Raw genomic sequence first — 22,896 nt, forward strand, 5'->3', positions numbered from 1 at the left:
ATGAATCTAAAGTATATGTATTTTCATTTTCGAGGATGGTATTTTTGATTTTTGGCTAAACAAACACACAAACATCTATAAAAATAGCAACTGAATTATGTGACAGGAATGGTACTGATCCTGGCAATAAATATATATATAAGTATTACTATAACTTGGTTAAGATTATAGTCCATAAGTAGGCAGTAGAGCAAAATTGAATATCCCCTACTCCAAAAATTCATTTTTAAACTATAGAATAAAAAAGTGTATAAATTCTTACCATGCACAAAATAGAGGTAAAGGATTCTATCCACTCCATTTGTACATGTTCGTAGGAATTTGTTCAAGTTGAAATGAAACTTATTCCTAATAGCTGGTTCAATTATAGCTTGATTCTAGGCTATAAATGAGAATATGCATGTTTGAGGTAGAGGAAAAGGAAAAAGAACATTGGGTTGAAATGAACTGAGACATTAGCTTTTATTTAATTCTAGGCTGTCAAGAATTTCTATAAGGCCTTTTTTTTTTCCTGAGGGCATTATGTAGGTTCATAGCTAGTAGCCTGCCTTCAGATGAATTTCATATTTATGTTAGGAAAGGGACAGACTTTTTTGGCTGTTTAGTGCTATAGATTGGGAAATAATAGCTGGCTATTTTAGTCTTTACTTATCTCTCAACTCATCCTAAAGATACTAAAATAAATAGCATAGGTATTTCTTTGGTAAGATTTCTTACTGGACAGAAGCCAAAAAGTTCAAGTGGTGGTAAAATTATGAAAATGTACACAATTTATGATGGCTTAATGCTGCTTAAAAGATAGTCAAATGCTAAAGCATTAAGGTTAATCACATCTTCAATGGGAAGTATAACCTCAGAAGAACAAATCAAGTGATAATTCCCCTAGAACTAGCACTATTGCTAATGTTTTAGTAGTTTACTATTATATTTTAGAAATTAACTCCAGGGGTGCCTCGGTGGCTCTGTCGGTTGAGCATCCAACTCTTGTTCTCTGCTCAGGTCATGGTCTCACAGTTTGTGAGTTCTAGCCCCACTTAGGTTTCTGCACTGACACTGCAGAGCCTTCTTGGGGTTCCCTCTCCCCGACTCTTTGCCCCTCTCCTGCTTGCACACTCACTCTCTCTCTCTCATGCTCTCTCAAAATAAATAAATAAACTTAAAAAAATAAGTCCAGTATTTAAAAATATATGACCCAAAATGTTGTCCAGTCTTTTAAATATAATAGCATTTTGAAAATCATAAGCATCATGTGAGAAAGCAAAATTGACATTAAGACCATAATCTAGAGATAGTCACTATTAATATTTTCTTGTATTTCCATTTTTTTCTTATCAGAGAAATTGAATATTTTAATTGCTTCACTCTTCATTGCAATTTTATTACATATATGGGAATAATTTTTCTCAGAGAACAAACATCCCTGGAAATCAATGGGAAAATACTATTTGCTTTAATGAAACATTTTCTGGAAGACTTTTCTTATGTTGAGTAATGTTTATATATATATATATATATATAAATTTGGTTCTATGATATGTGACACATGCTGGGGATATATCTTGTATCTGTTCACTTCTTTCCCTCTCCACTAATGTTGTTCTAGTTCAACATTATCTCTTGCCTGAAGTACTGAAATAATTTCCTAACTTTCTTTTTTCTTCAATTGTTTTTCTTTCAATCTTGTACTTCTTTAATCATTATGTTCACAGCAGTGGTGATATTTAAAAACTGAAATAAGATTGTACCACTGCTCTTTAAAATCTGTCAGTGGCCTTTTAACTGAGAATTAAATCCAAACTCTGACCTTGTCAAACAGAACTACATTACCCGATCCCTATCCTCTTCTCTGACTACATTTGATGCTACTCTCTCCTTTATTCACTGCCTTCAATCCATTCAGATCTCCAACTTCTGTGTCCATTTTTATAATTTGTATATTTCAAGGAATTTTCCCCTTTTTATTTTAGTTGTTGAACTTATTGGCATAAAATTCATATTTCCCTACTCTTCCTCAAATGTTTGTAGGATCTGTAGTGATGTGTCCATTTTCATTCCTGGTATAAGTGATTTCTGTTTTTTTTTTTTTTTTTATCAATGTAATTAGAAATTTATTATTTTTTTGTTCCCCCCACCCCAAAACCAGCTTTTATTTTATGGATTTTCTTGGGGCGCCTGGGTGGCGCAGTCGGTTGGGCGTCCGACTTCAGCCAGGTCATGATCTCGCGCTCCGTGAGTTCGAGCCCCGCGTCGGGCTCTGGGCTGATGGCTCAGAGCCTGGAGCCTGTTTCCGATTCTGTGTCTCCCTCTCTCTCTGCCCCTCCCCCTGCTCTGTCTCTGTCCCCAAAATAAATAAACGTTGAAAAAAAAAATATTTTATGGATTTTCTCTATTGTGTTTCCATTCCATGTTTCATAGGTTCTTCTCCCACCCCCATTTTTTTAAAGATTCCCTGTTTTATTTTTATTATTTACTTCTTTCTACATATTTTCAGTTTAATTTGCTTTTTCTAATGTTCTTAAAGGGAAATTTATTTTTATTTTATATTTTTTATTTTGAGAGAGAGAGAGACGCAGGCATGTGTGTGAGCAGGAGAAGGGCTGAAAGGATAGAGAGAGAGAGAGAGAGAGAGAGAGAGAGAGAGAGAGAGAGAATCCTAAGCCCTAAGCAGACTCCATGATCAGCATAGAGCCCAATGTGGGGCACCATCTCACCACCATGAAATCACAACCTGAGCCAAAATCAAGAGTCAGATGCTTAACTGACTGAGCCACCCAGGCACCCCTTAAATGGAAATTTAAAGATTTTTTTCTTTTCTAACCTAATTATTGAAAGCTATAACTATCCCTCTAAGCACTACCTTAGCTATATTCCACAAATTTTCACATATTTTGTTTTTGTCATTGTTTATTTTAGTTAAAAATACTTTAAAATATTCTTTTTGATTTCTTCTTTGACTCATGGGTTATTTATAAGTATTTTATTTAATTTCCAAACATTTGTAGGGTTATCCAGATATATTTCCAAAATTAATTTATATTTTAATTCTATTTGCAGAGGATACACTATGTATGATTTTAATTTTTTAAAAGAAATTTTTTTTTAACATTTATTTATTGTTGAGAGACACAGAGAGACAGAGCACGAGCAGGGGAGGGGCAGAGAGAGAGGGAGACACAGAATCTGAAGCAGGCTCCAGGCTCTGAGCTGTCAGCACAGAATCTGATGCGGGGCTTGAACCCTCAAACCGCAAGATCATGACCTGAGCCAAAGTCAGACGCTTAATTGACTGAGTCACCCAGGTGCCCCTGATTTTAACACTTTTAAATTTATTGAGACTTATTTTATGACTCAGCATGTGACTTATCTTGGTAAATGTCCTGTGTGCATCTGAGGAGAATGTGTATTCTGTAGTTTTTGAGTGTGTTGTGCTATAAATGCCAATTAGGTAGTTGGTTGATAACGCTGCTTAAATTTTCCTTATCCTTGCTGATTTTCTGTATGCATGTTCTATAAGTCATTAAGAGGGGGATTGAAATCTTCACCTATAGGTATGGATTTGTCTTTCTCCTTTAAGTTTTGTCAATTTTACCTTCATGTATTTTAAGGTGTTATTAGTCACATATAAGATTAGTATGTATTCTTGGTTAATGGATCTTTTTATCATTATGAAATGTTCTTTATCTCTAATAATATCACTGTCTTAAAGCATGCTAATAGTCTTTGTCTGATATTAATATAGCTACTCCAGCTTTTTTATGTTTAGTGTTTACATGGTATATTCTTTCTAGCCTTTTACTTTTAGCCCATCTCTGTCTTTATAATTTAAAATGGATTTCTTATAGTCAGCATATAGTTGGGTCTTGCTTTTTCACCCAGTCTCAAAATCTGCTTTTCATTATATGTTTAGACTATTTAATAATGTAAATATTGATATGGTTAGGTTTAAGTCTGCTATCTTATTACTTATTTTCTATTTATTTCACTTGTTCTTTCTTCTTATGTAATTTTGAATTAATGGAGCAATTTTTAGTATTCAATTTTACCCATTGTATTTGTTTATTAGTTATATCCTTTATTCTTTTAGTGGTTGTTCTGTGGTTTACAATATGTGTGTAACCTATTACAGCTTATATTCATCTAATATTATACTACTTCATGTATAATGTTATGATAACATTCATTTTCTACATGTTGACTTTATGTATTTTTTACATATATTTTACTTTGACACATGCTATATACCTAACAGTATATTGTTGCTTTAAATAGTCAATTGTCTTTTAAAGAAATTTTTAGAAATAAGAAAAACTGACTTTTTATATCCCAATATATTACCCTTGCTTTCGCATTCATTTGTGTCAATTTCCATCTGGTATTATTTTTACTTCATTCCAAACATTTTTTTAATCATTTATTTTAGAGTGGGTCTGCTAACTCCAAACTCTCTTAGCTTTTGTTTGTCTGAAAATGTCTTTATTTCCTTTCCATTTTGCAAGATATTTTGGCTAGTTATAGAATTCTAAATTGCCATATTTTCTTTCAGCACATTAAAGATGTCACTGTGTAGTCTTCTTCCTTGAAATGTTTCTTGGTAAAAATTGGCAACTATTCATATCTTTGTTCTCTTCTATGCAGTGTTTACTCTTTCTCCACTTGCTTTTAAAATTTTGTTTAATAAAGACAAATGTCTTTATGATGTTTTTTTTCTTGTGGGTTATTTTGTGTTATTTTGGAGTTTGATGAGCTTATTGAATCTGTATTTTTAGTTTTCATCATATTTAGAAAGTTTTCAACAGATTTTTTGAGGTATTTTTCTGTTTCCCTCTTTATGTGTCCCTAATCACATAGATTTTTTTTAACTTGGAATTTTAATTGTGTACATAAAAAACAACATGAGAACAAGGAGTCCTATGGCTGGACATGATCTCTAGATGCAAGGATTTCCAATTAGTCCACTTGTAGTTTGGCATCACCCAAGATAATTAAGAAGTCCTGTATTGTTTTTCCTGAAGAAGAAAACCAATTTACTACATTCAGTACTGACTTCTATAGCATGTTTTTTTCTGCAGAAATACTGGTTTACTGCATAGAGTTTTCAATGTTTTCCTATAGCAGATTAAAATGAGCAGAGCCTGGAGAATTTTACTTGTTTCCAGGTGAAGTCTTAGCATTTACTGCCTTTTGAAATTTCTCTTTCCACAAATCTTCTCCAACTATGTATCCTCGTAAACCTCAGTCATATAATTTCTCCCCACTGACGTACAAATATGATGGCTTATTGTGGATAATAAAGAGAGGCAGTTAATCCCATGAACCCAGGTGGATACATCAGCTTCGTTATTTTTGAATCACTAGCCAAAAGAAGTCCAGCAATGTCAGCAAAACCAATGACACCAAGTCTTGGAAAAAATCCAGGAGGCAATTTTGGAGATATTCATAACTGTCTAACCCCCATTGAACCAGGTTCTGTATGATGGGCTTAGTTTGTGAATATATTTTCTGACACCAACTTATATATGGCTTACAATAATGTCAGAGATGTGAGATGCTTTCTTCACGTTGGGTCCTTGGCTCCTCCACATATTTAGATTGACCCTCAGGAATGGAGTAGAGTGAAAGCTCACTAACCTTCATGGAAGTTTTGTGAGGTGAGTCATTTTTAGGTGATGCATAGACTTTGAAAGTGAGCAGACTCAGGCTGGCCAGCCCCACAGACCTCTGAATTACCTTGAACATGTTGCTGGCAGAGGTGGCTCCAGTGTAATTACATGAATTTTAGACCATTTGATATTTTCATAGAGATCAATGAGAGTTTTACTTTTATTCTCTGTGAATTGTTCTTAGAATTTTATTGCTGTGTGCTTTGGATTTGATAATTTTTAATGTTATGGTTTCAAATGTACTGATCTTTTCTTCTTCAGTGTCTAATGTACCCATCTATTTATTTCAGATAGTGTTTTTCAGTTTTGAAGTTCAAGAATAGTTTATATCCCTCTCCTCACTATGCTTTTCTATTTCTTTAAGATTATAAGCATATTTATAATAGCTGTTTAGAAATTCTTGGTTAGTAAGTCCTTTGTCTATGATATTTGTGGGCCTGCTTCTATTGACTGATTTTTCTTCTGGCTATGGCTTACAATTTGCTGCTTCTTCATTTATCTTGAGTGCCTGGATATTGTTATTTTTCTTTAACAATTTTCTTTCTTTGCCAGGTAGTTAATTTATTTGCAGTGCAACTTAATCCTTTTGGATCTAAAGAAACCTTTATTCTCGGACTATTTCTAAGACATGCCTAATTATTAGCCCTATTTCAAATGCATGGCACTTCTCTACTGAACCATTCTGCTGAATGCCCCAGGTATTCAACAAACTCTCTCTGCTTGGCTTGTGGGAATTCAAATGTCTCCCTGCTCTGCATGAACTCTGGAAATCATTGAGTTCCCCCCCCCCCCAAGTACTATTGTTTGGCATTTGGGAAGTTTTAACTTGAACATAATGCAATTTTTGTATTCAAACAAGGACACAAGGAGGCCCCTCTTCAGGTTTTTGGAGTTCTTTTTACATATAGCTCCATCCTGTCTGGCACTCTTTTATGCCAAGTCCAGCTACTTCAACCTTGCTTAGCTTTTGTTCTTTCTTTCTCTGAAAAACGGTCTATGAACTTTAAACAGAAAGCTGTGACAATGGTAGAAATCACTTTATGTGTTTCTCTTCTCTTAGGGGTAACAATCTTGCACTGCTTGTTTTTAAATGACTGAAAACAAGTTTTTCTCATATATTTTGTCCAATATTCGAATTGTTTACCATGGGAGATCAAGTAGCTTGCTGAAAGCACAAATCAGGAGCAGAATTTTCCATCAGCCATGTTGGCCTTTCTTTTCAGTTCTTTAAAAGAAAACATAATCGAGTTAGTATTTGCCTTAAAACTATTGCACTTATTCTTTCTGCTTAGAAAAGTCTTCCCAGGCATGTCTACAAGCTACCTCCTTCTCATTCCTTATTTTCCAAAAGAAGCTTTTTGGAATTATTTATTTAAAGGCATTATTTATAATTTTAATTATTTCCTCTTTTCTTTCATAAAATTTATTGCAGTCTAATTACCTCTTAATTTTTTTTACATGTGTAATGTCACCTCTCCCCTTGCTATGTAAGCTCCACAAGGAGTGAAACTTGTACTCCTATATTCCTTAGCTTCTTGAATGGTACTTGGCCCATAGGCAGGAGCCAGGAAACATTTCCTGAATTTAAGTATGAATAAAGGTAGTAGCTAGCCATATACTCTGAAATTGTAAGGTAGGGAGGTGCTAAGCAACATAGTACTGGAGGCCTACACAGTAGAGTAAGTTATGCTTATTTTTCCTGTAAAATCTTCTTTTTCATGAACAGTAAAGAGAATTGAATCCATTATTTTCACAAGAAAAAATGTGACTTTAGATTCTAGATATTTAGCTATGTTTGATACTGGTCTCTCCTCCTTATGCAATCTAAATTTACTATACTCTTATTAGTTACATTATAAGTATGGTCTGTGGCAGTTCTTTGAAATAGAGATGTTTAACTATTTTCTCAAATTAACCTTCTTTATTGAAATATATTGGTATGGTGGCATCTCAGTTTGGGTTGCTATATCCAAAATACCATAGAATGAGTGGCCTTAACAATAAACATTATTTCATATAGTTTCAGAGGATGGGAAATCCAAGATCAAGGTGTCAGCAAATCCAGTGACTGATGAGGATACTTTTGTGGTTCGCAGACAGCCATCTTCTCATCTTCTTGCAGGATCCTCACAAGGAGGGAGATCCTCTGTCTCATGTCTCTTCATATAAAGATACTAATCCCATCATGAGGTCTCTATCCTTATAACCTGATTACCTTCCAAAGACTCCGAGTTGAATACCATCACTTTGGGGATTAGTCTTCAATTTATGACTTTTGTGGGGTATACAAACATTCAGTCTACAGCTAGTGGAGAAAATATTGTCTTGTATAATGGTATATATAAATACTATGTGCCAGTTTTAAATTTGCTTGATGATGAAGGGGCTGGCCTGCTTTAATATGAAATAACTGTGGTCATGTTACTGATTTTAATTGTGAAATAGTTAGAAAAATAGCTGACCTAAATAGTCATGTTGTACTTAGTTTTACATTCTCTTAGGTACATGGTTTTTATTAATCATCCAGTTTACTAAAATGTAGGTCTGCATTTTCTTACATTTTAAGAAAGAGAATACTCCCATCCAAGATCTTGGGAGTTGATGTTCTCTTAGTATTATTGGCCTACATGATGGAAGTCTAATCCTCTCCCCAGTCGCAGATTGGTATTTAGGAGCATACGAAACTTGGTGACAGGTTTTGGGGCCATACTTATTTATGGGAACTATCTTGGAATCTGCAGGATAGTTTTTTAAAATTTTTATTTGTTTAGTTTTTAATTGTTCCTAGAGCTTTGTTATTGTGATAATGTTTATGGACTGTTCTTCTTCATCAAGTATTTGTAGCTTTCAATATTTCATGTAGAATCATGAATACATTTTGATATAAACTAAGATTTTTAACTTTTAAAAGCTATGCCTCATGTTAATATCTCTTTAATAATGAAACTTCTTAAATTTATCTGTACTATACTGTCATAATTCAGTATAAAATTTCAAACTTAAACAGTACTTTAATTTACTCAGTCAAGTAAATCAATGATACAATTTAGAGTATATACAATTTTTAAGATATTTTTCAAAATATCTAGAGAGCATGACTTCTCTGCCTAAGTGATAAGAGTCCAGCATAAATATTTAAAGGCATAAAAAAAATTCTTGGGATGTGGTCAGACACAGGTATTTGTTTATTTAATGTACTTTGCATATAATTTTTTAGATGTGAAAAAGAAGGATCAGCTTTAATCTCCTCAACATTTCCTGAACATTATGACTTTTAGGCTCTTATGTGAGTACTGCCAAGGTGATAATGGACACCACTAGTAGCTTTTATGTGGAAATGGAAGTGGCTTTCAAGGTCTCAGGTAACCATGGTCCAAGAGTAACTTATGTTTCAGTCTCTAATTTACTTGGTCCCACTTAGCTTTTTTCATCACTGAGAACATTTTCTCTCAGGCCCACTTTTACCAGAGTCCTAAAGATGTCCAATGATAGATTGGAAGCCTTATCCTCACAAGTAAGTGAGATCTGGAAATAATTTTGTTGTGCTAAATATGGTGTCTAATGTTTCAGCTTTTTTGCTTGCTAAAGATACCATGCAAACCCATCAGTCTTCTTTCCCAGCTTGACTTTCCTAATGGATTAAGATTTAGTTCTGTTGTTGATAATTCTTTCCTTTTAAATGGTTTGGGCTAAGTTCTCTCTTTTCTCACCAAAACGAAAGAAAACAAAACAAAAACCAAAAACGACAACAACAAAACAAAGAGAGAGAGAGAGAGAGAGAAAGAGAGAGAGAGAGATGTTAGTTAACCTCATTTTGGGAGAGAAAATAAATTTTTTTTGAACAGAAAGGAATAATATAATGAATATAATACCCGATCATCTTTTATGGCTATCTCTGTCCTTTTGCATAGTTTCAGTCCATAAATATTTGTTAAATAAATGAGTGCATTAGTGAATAAACCAACCATATTGAGATATTTTATTTTATTTTAAATGTTTATTTATTTTGAGAGAGAGAGCGAGTGAGTGGGGAGGGGCAGAGAGAGAAGGAGAGAGAGGATCCCAAGCAGGCTCTGTGCTGACAGTACAAAGCCCGATACAGGGTTCAGTCTTAGGAATTGTGAGGTTATGACCTGAGCTAAAATTAAGAGTTGGACGCTTAACTGACTGATCCACTGAGGTGCTCCTATATTGAGATATTTTAAAAATTCTTGTAAAAAGAGGAATATTTTTTCTAGGTAGTCCAAATCCCAGTGCCCACAAGAATTAGATGTTTAGATCTTTTCTTTTGTTATTATATGTAATAAATATTTAACAAATAATGAAAACTGCTTTTTGTGACTCATGCAGTTCACCCCAACCAATCACTGATGGCTCCACTTTCTTTTCAATAGTCGTTGTAAAGGGAGTGGGAAGGTCTCTAGTGAGAGATCCCTGTGTGTCTATATACCTAAAGCTGTAACATTTGTCATTTTATTCTGTGATTTGTAAACTAAAGAAGGTCAGCGTGTTCTTAACACATTGAAAATAGTTTATTTTTATTTAACAGTTTTTATGTTCAAAAGTTTGGATAGAAATTTGCTGGTAACAAGGCAATTCATAAACATCACCATATCATCTGACCTTTTTACTAGTTGTCCTACTTCAGACACCCACTTTCTTGCAAAGTTTCAAATTCACCATTTGCTTTTTTGTACTCAATTTCTTTTTTTTTCCATGAGTTTAAGATGTTTTTCTAAGAGGGAGAAGTGTATCAATAAGTTCCTCAGCACTGCTAAAATTATCAGTGAACATCTTGTCAGACAGTGATGTGTGAATCTGTTTTGTATGCCTCTATCCAAGGCCAGGTTTGTTGATGGAGGGAAACACTTTCTCATTTTTAATCCTGAATCCCACCCTGTGTAGAACACAGTGGTATCATGCAGAGACTTCCATGGGAGAAGATGCCATTTTAATTTGTTTTCTAGCTTTCTTATTTGTCTGTGTTTTCCTAAACATTAAGTTTAAAACAATGGACTCTCACTATTTACTCTTCATATTCATTGGTTGCTTTCAGAGATACTTTATTCCCTTTAGTTCAGGCATAATTCCACCCTGGTTCTAAGAATCTGTGAGTTAGGAGTGGAGCATTTTTGTCATATTCTTTAATGTCCTTCGATGCAGGTCCAGCATGCATCAGCTGCTGCAGTGATCTTAGAATAATTTACTTATCCCCTAATGCCATCTATGAAAGAGGAAGTCAACCAGGTTTGTATAAATGCAGGATTCTAATGTGACCACTAACATTAAGTCACTAATGCGACCCTCTCATTAGCTATTACTTTCAATTAGGTGTTCTCAAACAATTAGCTTTCGAGCCACATGATCTTATTTATAGCATATACATTCCCCGGTGAGAGAAGAAATTACTTCTGGGAAAGCTGAGTCTCCAACTTTTAATTTAGGTACTAAATTCAGATATATTACCTCAGTTGGACTTTCTTCTTGTGGAATTACTAAGCTCAGTTCTCTTGATCATGTGATTCTTCAGGCATCAAGAGCCTCTTAAGAAGAGAACTACTAAACTCCATGGGTGCTTAGAGCACACAGGAAGATTAATGCAGCAGAGACCTGCTCTTTGCAAATAGCATTAAAACTTTTCAGATTTTTGAAGCATTCTCAGGAAAAAATCCTCACATCTTATTAATAACATTTGGAGCCATGTATTTTGTAAGTTCCTAGACTTATGCACAGATTTGTCTGAAGTTTTTGTTGTTGCTTCTTTGACTCTATCTTCTACCCTGAAAACTGAAACTCTGGAGTCACTTTAAAGATGCTCTGAAAGAGGCGCCTGGGTGGCTCAGTTGGTTAAGTGTCTGACTCTTGGTTTTGGTTCAGGTCATGATCTCACAGTTTGCGAGATCAAGCCTGTGTTGAGCTCTGTGTTGACGGTGCAGAGCCTGCTTAGGATTGTCTCTCACTCTCTCTCTGCCCCTGCCCACTTGTGCTCTCTAAATACATAAGTAAATAAGTAAGTAAGTAAATAAATAAATATGATGGTCCTGATGGAGTTTTCAAAATACATAATAACATTTAGTGCAGCAATAGTCACATGGTACTTTCCAGATACCATATCAAATTTTTCCCAAATAAGACATGGTCTTTGCCCAGAAGGAGTTTGCTATGAATGTAAAGTCATACAATAAATATTGAATATATATGTGTATATATATATATTCATACTTTTTTTCAAATCCGTACAGGGTACCTAATATTTTCTAGACTCTGGAGAGACAGTCAGTATATAAGAATATACAAAGTCCTCCTCTCAGACCTTCATTGTATTGTTTGTGGAGGACTGGGATGGAAAAGGACAGATAGTGCCAAGAAAACCAACCAACAAATAAGATAATTACAGATTATAGCAAGTGCAGTGGAGAAAACGAAGTGATAGCTCAGCAGAGGATACTTCTGAGCTCTCAGTAAAGACACAATTTCATCTGAGTTCTGAAGGATGGGAAGGAGCTGGTGATGGAGAAGCACAGAGGCAGAATGAGAGCAGGTGCAAAGGCCCAACAAGCTTGACCTTTTGGGGAAGAGCAAGGTTAGAGTGATTGGAGCACAGTGAATGAATGAGAGAGATGTGGAAGGTGAGGTTGGTTTTGAAAACAAGAGTCAGTTTGTGGAGGCCAGGTTGGATTTTATTTTAAAGGCAGTGGAAAGTCATTGAAGCATTTTAGGAAGGATGGTGTCTTATTAGACTTTAAACAAGATGTTTCTACCTGCTATATGGAGACTAAGTTATAAAGACAAGAGTCAAAACAAGGAAACACATTAGGAATCTGTTTCAGTGTCCTTAGTATCCACCTAGGAGATGATGGTGGATAGGACTAGATGGGATCAGTAGTGATGGAGATGAATTGTAGATATCTGAGATATATTTGATATATTTTGATGATGGATTAGCTGTACGGGATAAGGGAAATAGAGAAACAAAGGATGATTTATTGATTTTTGGCATGAACAACTGAGTATAATTTGCTGAAAAATAAGGAATAATGGAAATATATAAAGGGAAAGTAAGTGTAAAAGAAGAAAACTTGTGACAAGTCATGGGGTCATGGTGGTTACTTTTTCTTTATGTGTTTTGTGTATGTTGTATTAAACAAATATAATGATTTGCCCAGTTCTATTAAGTTCTATTGCAAAGTTCTGTTAAGTGCTATATGCTAAAATAGAACAGATAATTTTTGAGTCAATCATATTTTATTGAGGCACTGTTCTGTTCTGTTCTAAACACTATGTTAAGTCCATCATATTCTTAATTCTTGATCTCCAGGCATGCCAAAAGCAATTAAAACCTGATGTGATGAATGCTGTAATGGAGGCGTATATAAAGTATTATGGAAACAGAGAGCGGGAGACATAGTCACCCCTGAAGATGGGGCAAGGGCATCTGGAAACAGTGATTATTCCAGCATTCCTAAATGCGAGGGGCTGAGGCTTGTAGGGGGTCTGGGGTTAGGGCAGAGGGCCCTGTGACCTTGTCTTACTACTGTGTTCAAGAGGGAGGCTGAGGGCGATTTTGGGGACCCCACGTTCTCATGGCATTGTCACTACCTCAAAGACAACATCTATGCTGGCCCTTTAAAGTGAGAGAGAACTTTGTCAAGTGCAAATGAGGGAGGGGGGTGTTTTCTAGGGAGAGAAAAAAGCCAAATGTTCAGGAATAGTATGGAGGAATGGTAAGAATTGTGGTTGGAGATGTAGACTGGAAACAGCTGTGAAAACCTTGGAAGCTGAGCTCAGGAGACTTATTCTTACCCTCAAGGAGCTTTCCATCCAGAAAGAGAGTTTTACCAGTCATGTGCCTGCCAGTTGACATACTAGCCTTATATTTGATGTGACAGATTGTGAGCATAGTTAATTATTAATGAAGCCTTGATGAAGCTGATGTCTTTGCTGAGTTATCATATTAAGGGTGTTGGGATTTGTGTTTACGTCGTTCAGAAAGAAATTGTGGTAGGAGCCAGCAGGGGACAGTGTTTGGCCTGACTACTGAGAAGCTTGGAAGTTCATTTTTAGGACTAGCTCCTTTTCTCAAGTTCTATTTTTCTTTTCCATTACAGGCTTTAAGGAGTGAGCCTATGTTCCTTTCCTCTTTCTACTTTATGTCTTGGATTTCTTCTACTATAGAAATGGCTTCCGAATACATGACAATTCTTCCAGTTCCCAGTTTCTGGAACCCACCTGGCAAAAAGGTGCTTATGAGTTTGGCCAGAATGACCAGATTTGAATTTTGATTCTGTGATTTATTATTAGTTCTGTAAACTTGGAAAAGTTTCTTAAGCTCTCTAAACCTGTTTTTCCTTTTTAATTTGTAAGCCAAAGATAGTACTACTGCTTACCTCATAGGGCTGTTGTAAAGGACAAATGAAATAATGCATATGAACTTAGTATAACACCCAAAGTACAATGATAAGTTCTTGATATACCTCAATGAATGTTTTCAATGACTGAAAACAACTCTTCGGTAGGTACTCTGTAAATGTTGGCTGTTGTAATTATCAATCCTCAGCAGGATTAATCAAAACAACAAACCTTAACTAATCATGTAACCTATGTTTCCAATGGTCATAGCACAGAATCAAAAATAGTCATGTTCGCGGGGCGCCTGGGTGGCGCAGTCGGTTAAGCGTCCGACTTCAGCCAGGTCACGATCTCGCGGTCCGGGAGTTCGAGCCCCGCGTCGGGCTCTGGGCTGATGGCTCAGAGCCTGGAGCCTGTTTCCGATTCTGTGTCTCCCTCTCTCTCTCTGCCCCTCCCCCGTTCATGCTCAGTCTCTCTCTGTCCCAAAAATAAATAATCGTTGAAAATAAAAAAAAAAAAAAATTAAAAAAAAAATAGTCATGTTCAAACAAACTGATTTCTCTGGATCTACCTCCTTTTACTCTGTGAAAACAACATCATTCACCCATTCCTCCCACCTGGCTCAAGAACACCCATTGTGCCCTGGAAGACCAGCCCTCTTGGGCACACCCTCTCTGGCTCAGTGTGGGCATAGCTCTTCCCATGGCTTCTCCTGTACCTGCTGCCATCGTTGCTCCTGATGTCTTGCTCTTACTGGGACCTGCTGCCTTCCCCAGTAGAGAGAGGGGGAGGGTTCTGGGATGGTTTGGCTCCTGGTTTCACCACTGTTTCCATTCTGGGCTTAACCTTGGCTACAAATGGAGAAACAGTCCTGTCCCCATTTGTGGGATCCTCTCTGACATAGGCTACTTTGTAATGCTGCCTCATGCTCTTACTGTGTGATTGAGAGCTCATGTAACAAGTATTTGAACTTTTACCAGCTACTTTTCTACATCTGATTCTTCCTCAAGTGCAAACATAATTTCTTGGGGATTAGTTTAGAAAATGTTGAGTGTGTCTTAGCATGCTTGCTGATTTTGACTGTGCTACTGAGATAGTTACTAGAAGCTACTCTAGACTTTTACTTTTTTCTTTCATTCTAAAAAAAAAAGAATCTCATATGTCCTTTCACCTTTCCTTAGGAAAAGCCTGTGCTGACTGTGTTTCCCTGGGAAGGTCCTTTCTTTTATCTGCAGAGACTGGGCTTAGCATTGACTTGTCCAATATCAATATTATTGGAGAAGAGGACTTGTTTCCAATCTTCAACAATGATGTAAGGAGGAAACAAATCTGTAAGAAAGCTCTGTGATGACAGATATATGTGAAATGAAACAAAATGTTTTGTACATATCCCAAAATTTTAATTTTCTTGTTATATCAATTAATCTTATTTTGAAGGTTAGGGGGAAAATAGGAGGAAAAGGAGGATATTAAGAATGATTAGGGAAGATCACTCAGAGGAATGAAGAAAGATAAGAAAGGAAAGACAAAAGTGCAAATGCACTGAAAGAAAAAGTGATGATATTTTTTTCCTTTTGAGTATTTTGCACCAGACAAAAAGAAGCCATGACCTCTGGCTTGTCCTCTGCTTTTATTTAATAGTATTTCTTGCTCTTAATTTAAATATTGTTATTTTTCACATCAAACTCTAACCCGTTACAGAATCTAATAATTCAGAAGTTGGGTAATCCCATTTTTAATGGCTTAAAAAGTAACTACATGATAAAGTAAAAGTAACTTTTTTTGCCTGCTGCTAAAAGCACAATAAGTAATACACTGAATTAAAACTTTCAAATAACTGTGTCACCTTTCTATTGGCAAGTAACTTGGTACCAGATGGGATTCCTTAAATAAATATTCTGGTTTATCGTCTCAAACAAAAATTTTTATTTCAAATAATCAATAAAACATGTAGAAATAAAACAAAACTATAGGCAAAAGGAATTCTTTATTTCATAATGACGAGTTTTAAAACATACCAATTTATTGCCAAGGATTGAATTTTGGAAAGGAATCTCAAGAAAATCCTGTTTGGTGTTCATAGTATCTCAGGGCCAGGTGGCAAAAATTTGGTCACTGGTGAGAAAGTATGATAGATTTATTTGCATTCTATAACTCTTTAAGATAGGAGTTAGAAATAATAGATAGAAGCAGAGTCAGAGATCAGGGCCATGGGTGGTCCGCTCAGCTCTGTTGTTCCTTCATTGGAGTACCTATGACCTTGGTCTAGCAACTGACCTCACAAAAGCCCATTCAGTTCTCAGCAAATGGAAAACAGTGCCCCCCATTAGGAATCCAGAGATGGATGGAGGTGGTTGGGGGAAAAACAGTCTCTTTATTTATGTACTAAGAGATATTAGGCTTTACTATCCAATATTGCTATAATACTAAAGTGGAAGCTGTTCCTTCTTTTATCCTTAAACCACATAGACAGAAGTGAGTGTTAGTATTCACTTACTTTTTCTTCTGCTGTTTTCACTTGTTAAAACCCATTCAGTTTTGAGATTTTGCCATTTAATTATAGAAAATATTACTTTGTTTTGGCTGTTGTCATCTCTAATTTTCTTGACTTGCTACATTTTTGGGGGAGCCCTCCCTGACCTTCATGATTGGAATAGTTCTTCTTATATGTACTATTAGGGTACATATCCAATTTAAACAGATTATAACATTTTTACAGTATTTTTTGGAGTCAATACTCATGCTTAAAAAGGCCAGATAGGTAACATGAGTGTCTGAAGATTTTGGGCTAAGAAAATAAAGATTAAATTGCTTGTATTGCAAAAAAGCTAAATTTATCCCCTGGTTTTAGTGCATTAAGTTCCACAATGATAGGAAGCATTTCTATTTTATTTACTACTGTGTCTCCATGAACAAGGGCAGGTGCCAGTGAGACAGAGTAGACTCTCAGTGAGATGGGTCAAATGTTTGAATACATGAGTTTACACATTCTGAGAGTTCCTCCTATCCCTCTGTGAAAGTGTGTGTCTCCTTTTTAGGTGGTCAGTGACCCTTAGAACTGCAAACAGTATAATATCATAAATCCAACACTGTATATTTGGACATTATTACTTAACTTTTTTAAAGGTAATAAAAGTATTTCGTTGGAGCGCCTGGGTGGCTCAGTCAGCTAAGCATCTGACTCTTGGTTTTGGCTCGGGTCATGATCTCATAGTTTCATGAGTTCAAGCTCCAAGTTGGGCTCTTCACTGACAGCACGGAGCCTGCTTGGGGTTCTCTCTCTTTCCTCTCTCTCTGCCCCTCCCCCACTCAGTACCAGATGTCTCTCTCTCTCTCAAAATAAATAAATAAATTAAAAAAGTAATTCGTATCCCAATATTTTATTAGAAATTTTTCTTACTTTGACTACCTATTGCCATTTTTTCCAGTTTTCTTCCCACCTCTATGGCTGCTCTAGTTAGGTCTCATTTTTCTATATTTTCTCTTCCCATTTATTCCTCTCTTTGGCTTACTTTATTGATTCCCCTATGCTCTAAGTACTATCTATTTACCAATTACTCTTAGATTTGTGTTCTCTCAGAACTCACACCTGAATACTAAAACAAAAATTTTAAAAAGAAAATTACCTTATGAGCATTTCCACATGGGTGTTTCACAGATATCTTACACTTGTTTGGTCAAAAACTCTCTTCCTTCCTACCATGAAACACCTTTCATATTATTTTTAGAATTCACCACTCCATATATTTGTAGTGTCCTCATAAATGAGTGCTATTGGGTTAAGCAATATGGATAAAGAGTGACCAAAATAGACACATTATTTTGACAGAGACAGGTATTGAGTATGTACTAATCAGAGTAACTATGTAATTTTAGTTGTAGTAAGAACTCTGAAACTAAAGTTGAAGATGTCATGAGAAGATGTTCTCTGGTAACATAATCCAATCTGGAGCCCAGAGACAGTTTTTCTGAGTAAGTAACATTTAGGCTGAGGGGGTGGGTGTGAAGAGGTAGGGAGAGATTGTTCCAAGAAAGACTAATAGGTGTTAGATCCTGGCCTGAGCAGAAATGGGGCGCATAGTAATGACAGGAACATGATGGAGGAGGAGACTGGTGATGTTGGCAGACATTTTATAGGTCAACATTTAGGACTTAGGCTTTATTCTAATGGCAACACAACATCATTAAAGAGTTTTCAGTGGAGGAATCATAAAGTCAATTTTTCATTCTAAAAAGATGGTACCATAATCTAGCCAGTCAGCCAAACCAACAAAGTGGGAGTCCTCCTATACTTCTACATTTCCTTTAGCTTTCACATCTGCTATATCCACCAACTTGCATTTGTGCAAATGGTCAGACTCCTCTCCTCAGTGTCTTTGTGGATGTTGTGCCTGCATTCTGAACACCCTTCCATTCTTTCTCCACTTGGGTAATCTCTACAGGTCCTTTGTGAATCTGAACACCACCTCTAGGAAATCTTCTAAGATTTTATGTCGTTCCTTGTCTCCATCCTCATTTCCAAGTCATCTGACTGACATTCCCATAGTGTTCTATATGCACCTCCACCTTAATACTTATCAAACTGCATTGAAATTATGTGTTTGTTAGCCTTCTACCCCTGTAGACTATAAGCTTTTTGAGTTCTATGACCACTTTCAGTTCTTTATTTCCAGAGACTAGCACAGTGTAATGGTAGCTGCCAAACATACAGGTATTGAATAAAGGACTGTATCAGTAAGGAAGACTCATCTACTATTTTGACAATCCTAGATAATTTATTTTCTAATAAAGATGTTTATCTCTATTTATTGGATATCCATATGACTATACATAAGTATATTGGATATACACTGGAATCATATGTGTATGTACATAAAACACAGTTTTATGGAAACAGCATGGACAGTACAATCAGAGAGAGCTGGGGTTGCACTTTGGCATCTGTGACTCTCTAGCCATGTCATTTGTGGGAAGTTCGTTTATTTCTCTAGGCTTCAGTTTCCTTATCTGTAAAATGGAGATAATAAATGCTGATAGCTTTGTGTGTTAATAAAATAACTGAATCAACATACAGCCTGACTTCTGGCAGGCTTTTAACAAATGGCAATTCTTTCCTGTTTCTTTTCTTTTCCCTTTCCTCTCCTTCACTAACATTCTCATGCTGCCTTTTTTTCACTTATTCCTACAATTAAGTACTCGAGAAACTTGGCATCAGTGTTTCTGGCAGTTGGTGAGTTCTTTTGAGAAAGGTTGTACAAAGTGATAGAGGACTGTTTATCTCTGATACTAGAATTCAGGAAAGAGTTTCAAATATTTGAAGGTAAGAAGTACAGTCAGGGAAACTGCTGTTTTGTCATTGTCCTTGCATATCATAATTTACCGTATATATCATAGAAAATAATTTACACTAAAATATTTAATGAAGTTTACTTTTTCTATTATTTATGTTATTCTGTGATTTTTTTGAAATCAGGTCAGAACTTTTGTGTTTAATGAAGTCCAACATATCATTTGATGGAAAATTCATTGTTAATTAAGTGTTATATAGATATATATTTTTATTCATAAATAAAATACTATATTATTGAAATAGAGAATAACATGTCAGAAATGTTAGATTAGTTATGTATACACGTGTAACCACTTCATTTATATGTATTCATACAGTTAAGTAAAATTTTTTTTTTTAACTTTTTAAAATTTATTTTTGAGATAGAGACAGACAAAGCATGAATGGGGGAGGGTCAGAGAGAGAGGGAGACAGAATCTGAAGCAGGCTCCAGGCTCTGAGCTGTTAGCACAGAGCCTGACATGGGGCTCGAACTCACGGACCATGGAATCATGACCTGAGCCAAAGTTGGATGTTTAACCGACTGAGCCACCCAGGTGCCCCAAGTAAAATTGTTTTAAATAGCACTCTTTACCATGGATGAACAACTATCCCTATTTTAGGACTTGTTATTTTATATTCCTTAAAAATACACAAAATAAAGCACTAAATAATAATTAGGAAGAATTAAATAGGTTTATAAATAGAAAAAGTCAAATATTTGATTTACTTTTTGAACTGTGGACTATACTCAGCAAACTGTTATACCTTGTACTTTATTCTCAAGAACTAAATTATACTGACATCTCTTAAAGTTCCTGAAGATATGCTCATTTAAAAGGTTTGGTCTTACATTTTGTGTTAAAATAGGTTACTTAACTCTTGAGGACTGGATAGATACAGGCTCCCAAATTATGTTTTACGTTCATTACAGACTAGAAGGGGCAGACAATGAGTTAGACTTTGGCAGAGCTGCAGGTCTGGGAGAGTATCCATTTTGATGGAAACACCATCTAGAAATACCCTCACAGACATATTTGGAAATAACGTCTAACCAACTATCTGGGCACCCCATGGCCTAGTTGACACATACATTTAACTATCACAGCAAGCTATGAGTCAGACAGACCACAGATTCAAATATCAAAACTGAGACCCAGGGAACAGGTCAGAGAAGCAACAAAGGTAACTTCCCATTGAAGGTGAAGGCCTGGTTTGGTCTTAGAGACTAGAGACAAGTAGGGGCAAATTGAGTAATAGGACTTATCTTAGAAGCCAGGGGCAAAAGAAAGGCTGCAAGGCCAGATATGCCACAGTTAATGTAAGTCTCTATGTGGTTCTGACTTATCAGAGTGAGGCTGATTGCAGAGGACTAGGGCATAATTGATGTCAACTGACTTTTACTGTGACTCACGCATTCAAATTGAAATGTGTATTGAAAATGTCCTTCTGCAAAATTTGAATAGAGATTGAGAGTTTCTCTCATCAGGAATATTCATGGTTTTCTTTTGGTTTCAGAATGTCAGTGTCCTTTCCCAGTTTGGGACTCCTGTGCCATCCAGCCTATGTGATAGTGATGGTTTTACCTGGAGTGCCGTAACTTTACCTTTGGAGTTGGCAGGTGATATGAGGAATTGGAGTAGCTGGAGGAAGGAATTCAAAATGAGTGAGGAGGCTCCAAACAAGAACAGCTTGGATGGGTAAAGAAATGCCCATGTTGGCTGTGACTATCTGGAAAGCTATGGAAGAGGAGAGAATATTGAGTCTGGAAGCATCTGGGCAGAATTTTGGGAAGAAGAAATAGTTACTTGAGTAGAAAATGAGTGGTAGGAAAAGTATCACTAAGTGGGATTGAGTGACAGTGAAAGTCTAATCTGGAGCTAAGATTCTAGGGGAGCTTAAGGGCTTGCAAAGAACACTGTAACTTTACGAGTAGGGAGCAAGTAGTGAGCCAGCTGAATGAAAAATGAAACCTGGATGAATAGCCTTTTTAATGCTTGAATATTATGTCAACCTGCATCAGGTTAACATGAACGTCTTTATAACTATCTGCTTCTGTAAATAACTCTCCAGCCTATGGTTTCAGATAAAAAAAATAAAAAAATAAATTTCCTGCATGAGAGTACTGTTGTGCGTATTTGTATCTGACTAAAGTTTGTGTGGTGTTTTTCAGCAATAATTTTCTGATGTAGCCATTTTTCTAATATGAAAATGTAAAATATATATTTGTTTATAATATGTCAAAATATATTCTAGATATCCTATAGTTTTATAGAACAAGTCTGTGGTCAATGAGATCAATTATATACCTCTGTTTCTTAAGTCTTTCTTTCCTCAAACTTTTATATGTCACTGCTATCATTCTAGCGTGCTGCTTATGGAGAAATAAAGGATGGAATCTATACTCTCTAGGAGACTATGACTAATAGGGTACCAGGCAAGTAAATGCTAAATATCATAAAAGATATAATAGAGGAATGCCATGGAAGCTTGTAAGGGAACACCTAATCTAGACTAAGAAGAATGGGTTTCAGTTTAGTAACAATTGAGAGACAATAACCTCTGTTTTGAGTTTTAAAGAAGAAAACTATTAGCCAAGAGAAGAACGCTCCAGAGAGTAACACAAAATCATAAAGCTCTAATACAGAAAGCTGCATTTGACAAATTACAAATAATTCACTACAGAGTACAGGGTTTAGGGGCAAAATGTTGGGGAAAAGAGGAGGTGTAGAGAAAAGTTAGAGAGGCATGTAGTAAATAAGTCACAGAAGAGTTATAGATCACATTAAGGACTTTTGGTTTATCCTGATGTCAGTGATAATCTGAAATCTTCGAAGAATGTTAACATGCAAGTAATATTTCCAGGCTTGTCTTTTAAAAGTATTATCATGACAATAGAGTGGAACATGGTTAGAAGGAGGTGTGCCTGGGAAAGATACATTGCAACCCAACTGGAGCTTTTAAAATAAGGCAATGGCTGTAGAGATAAAGAGATGGAAGCATATTCTAAGGATGTTAAGGAGACAAACTTGGTAAGACTTGGCAAACAACTGGATGTAGTTGGCAACTGAGAGGCATGAGGGTAAAGAATGACTCCTACAGTTTCTGGTAGATAGATTAGATAAATTGTGATGTTATTTACTGGGAATGTGAACTCAGAAACCTGATATGGAGGCGATAGATAGTGAAGTTTAATTTTGAACATAATAACTAAAGTGTAGGTAACGAAATCGAAGTAGGAATGTTCAGTGGAGATTTAGATAAATGGGTTGGGGGTCAGTAGAGACATTGGGGTGGAGATTTGGATTTGGTAGCAGTCAACAGTTGACATAATGGGAAATGATAAATTAAGTTTGTGTTATGGTTTGAAATGTATTTCTGCCAAATTCACATTTGGAAACCATAACCTCTAATGTATGTGACTGTTTGGAGATAGGGTCTTTAAGGAGTTAAATTGAGGTTAAATGATGTTCTAAAGGAGGAGACTTAATCCAGTAGTAGTAGTGTTCTTATAAGAAGAGGAAGAGACACAGAAATGTGTGCAAAAAGGAAAGGTGC

At 35.8% G+C, this 22,896-nt stretch overlaps 1 protein-coding gene and 1 pseudogene across 1 annotated transcript in view; one reads left to right on the forward strand and one right to left on the reverse strand.

Annotated features, from left to right (window-relative positions):
• Nucleotides 1–22,896, forward strand: part of LOC147572084 (uncharacterized) — a 526,072-nt gene that overhangs the window by 50,553 nt on the left and 452,623 nt on the right. The gene's annotated exons all lie outside the window — the stretch shown is intronic.
• Nucleotides 4,850–5,754, reverse strand: LOC112859763 (MICOS complex subunit MIC26-like; annotated as a pseudogene).

This window comes from Puma concolor, chromosome F2, assembly GCF_028749965.1.
Source record: "Puma concolor isolate L17-30 chromosome F2, mPumCon1.1.hap2, whole genome shotgun sequence".
Classification (NCBI taxonomy): domain Eukaryota; kingdom Metazoa; phylum Chordata; class Mammalia; order Carnivora; family Felidae; genus Puma; species Puma concolor.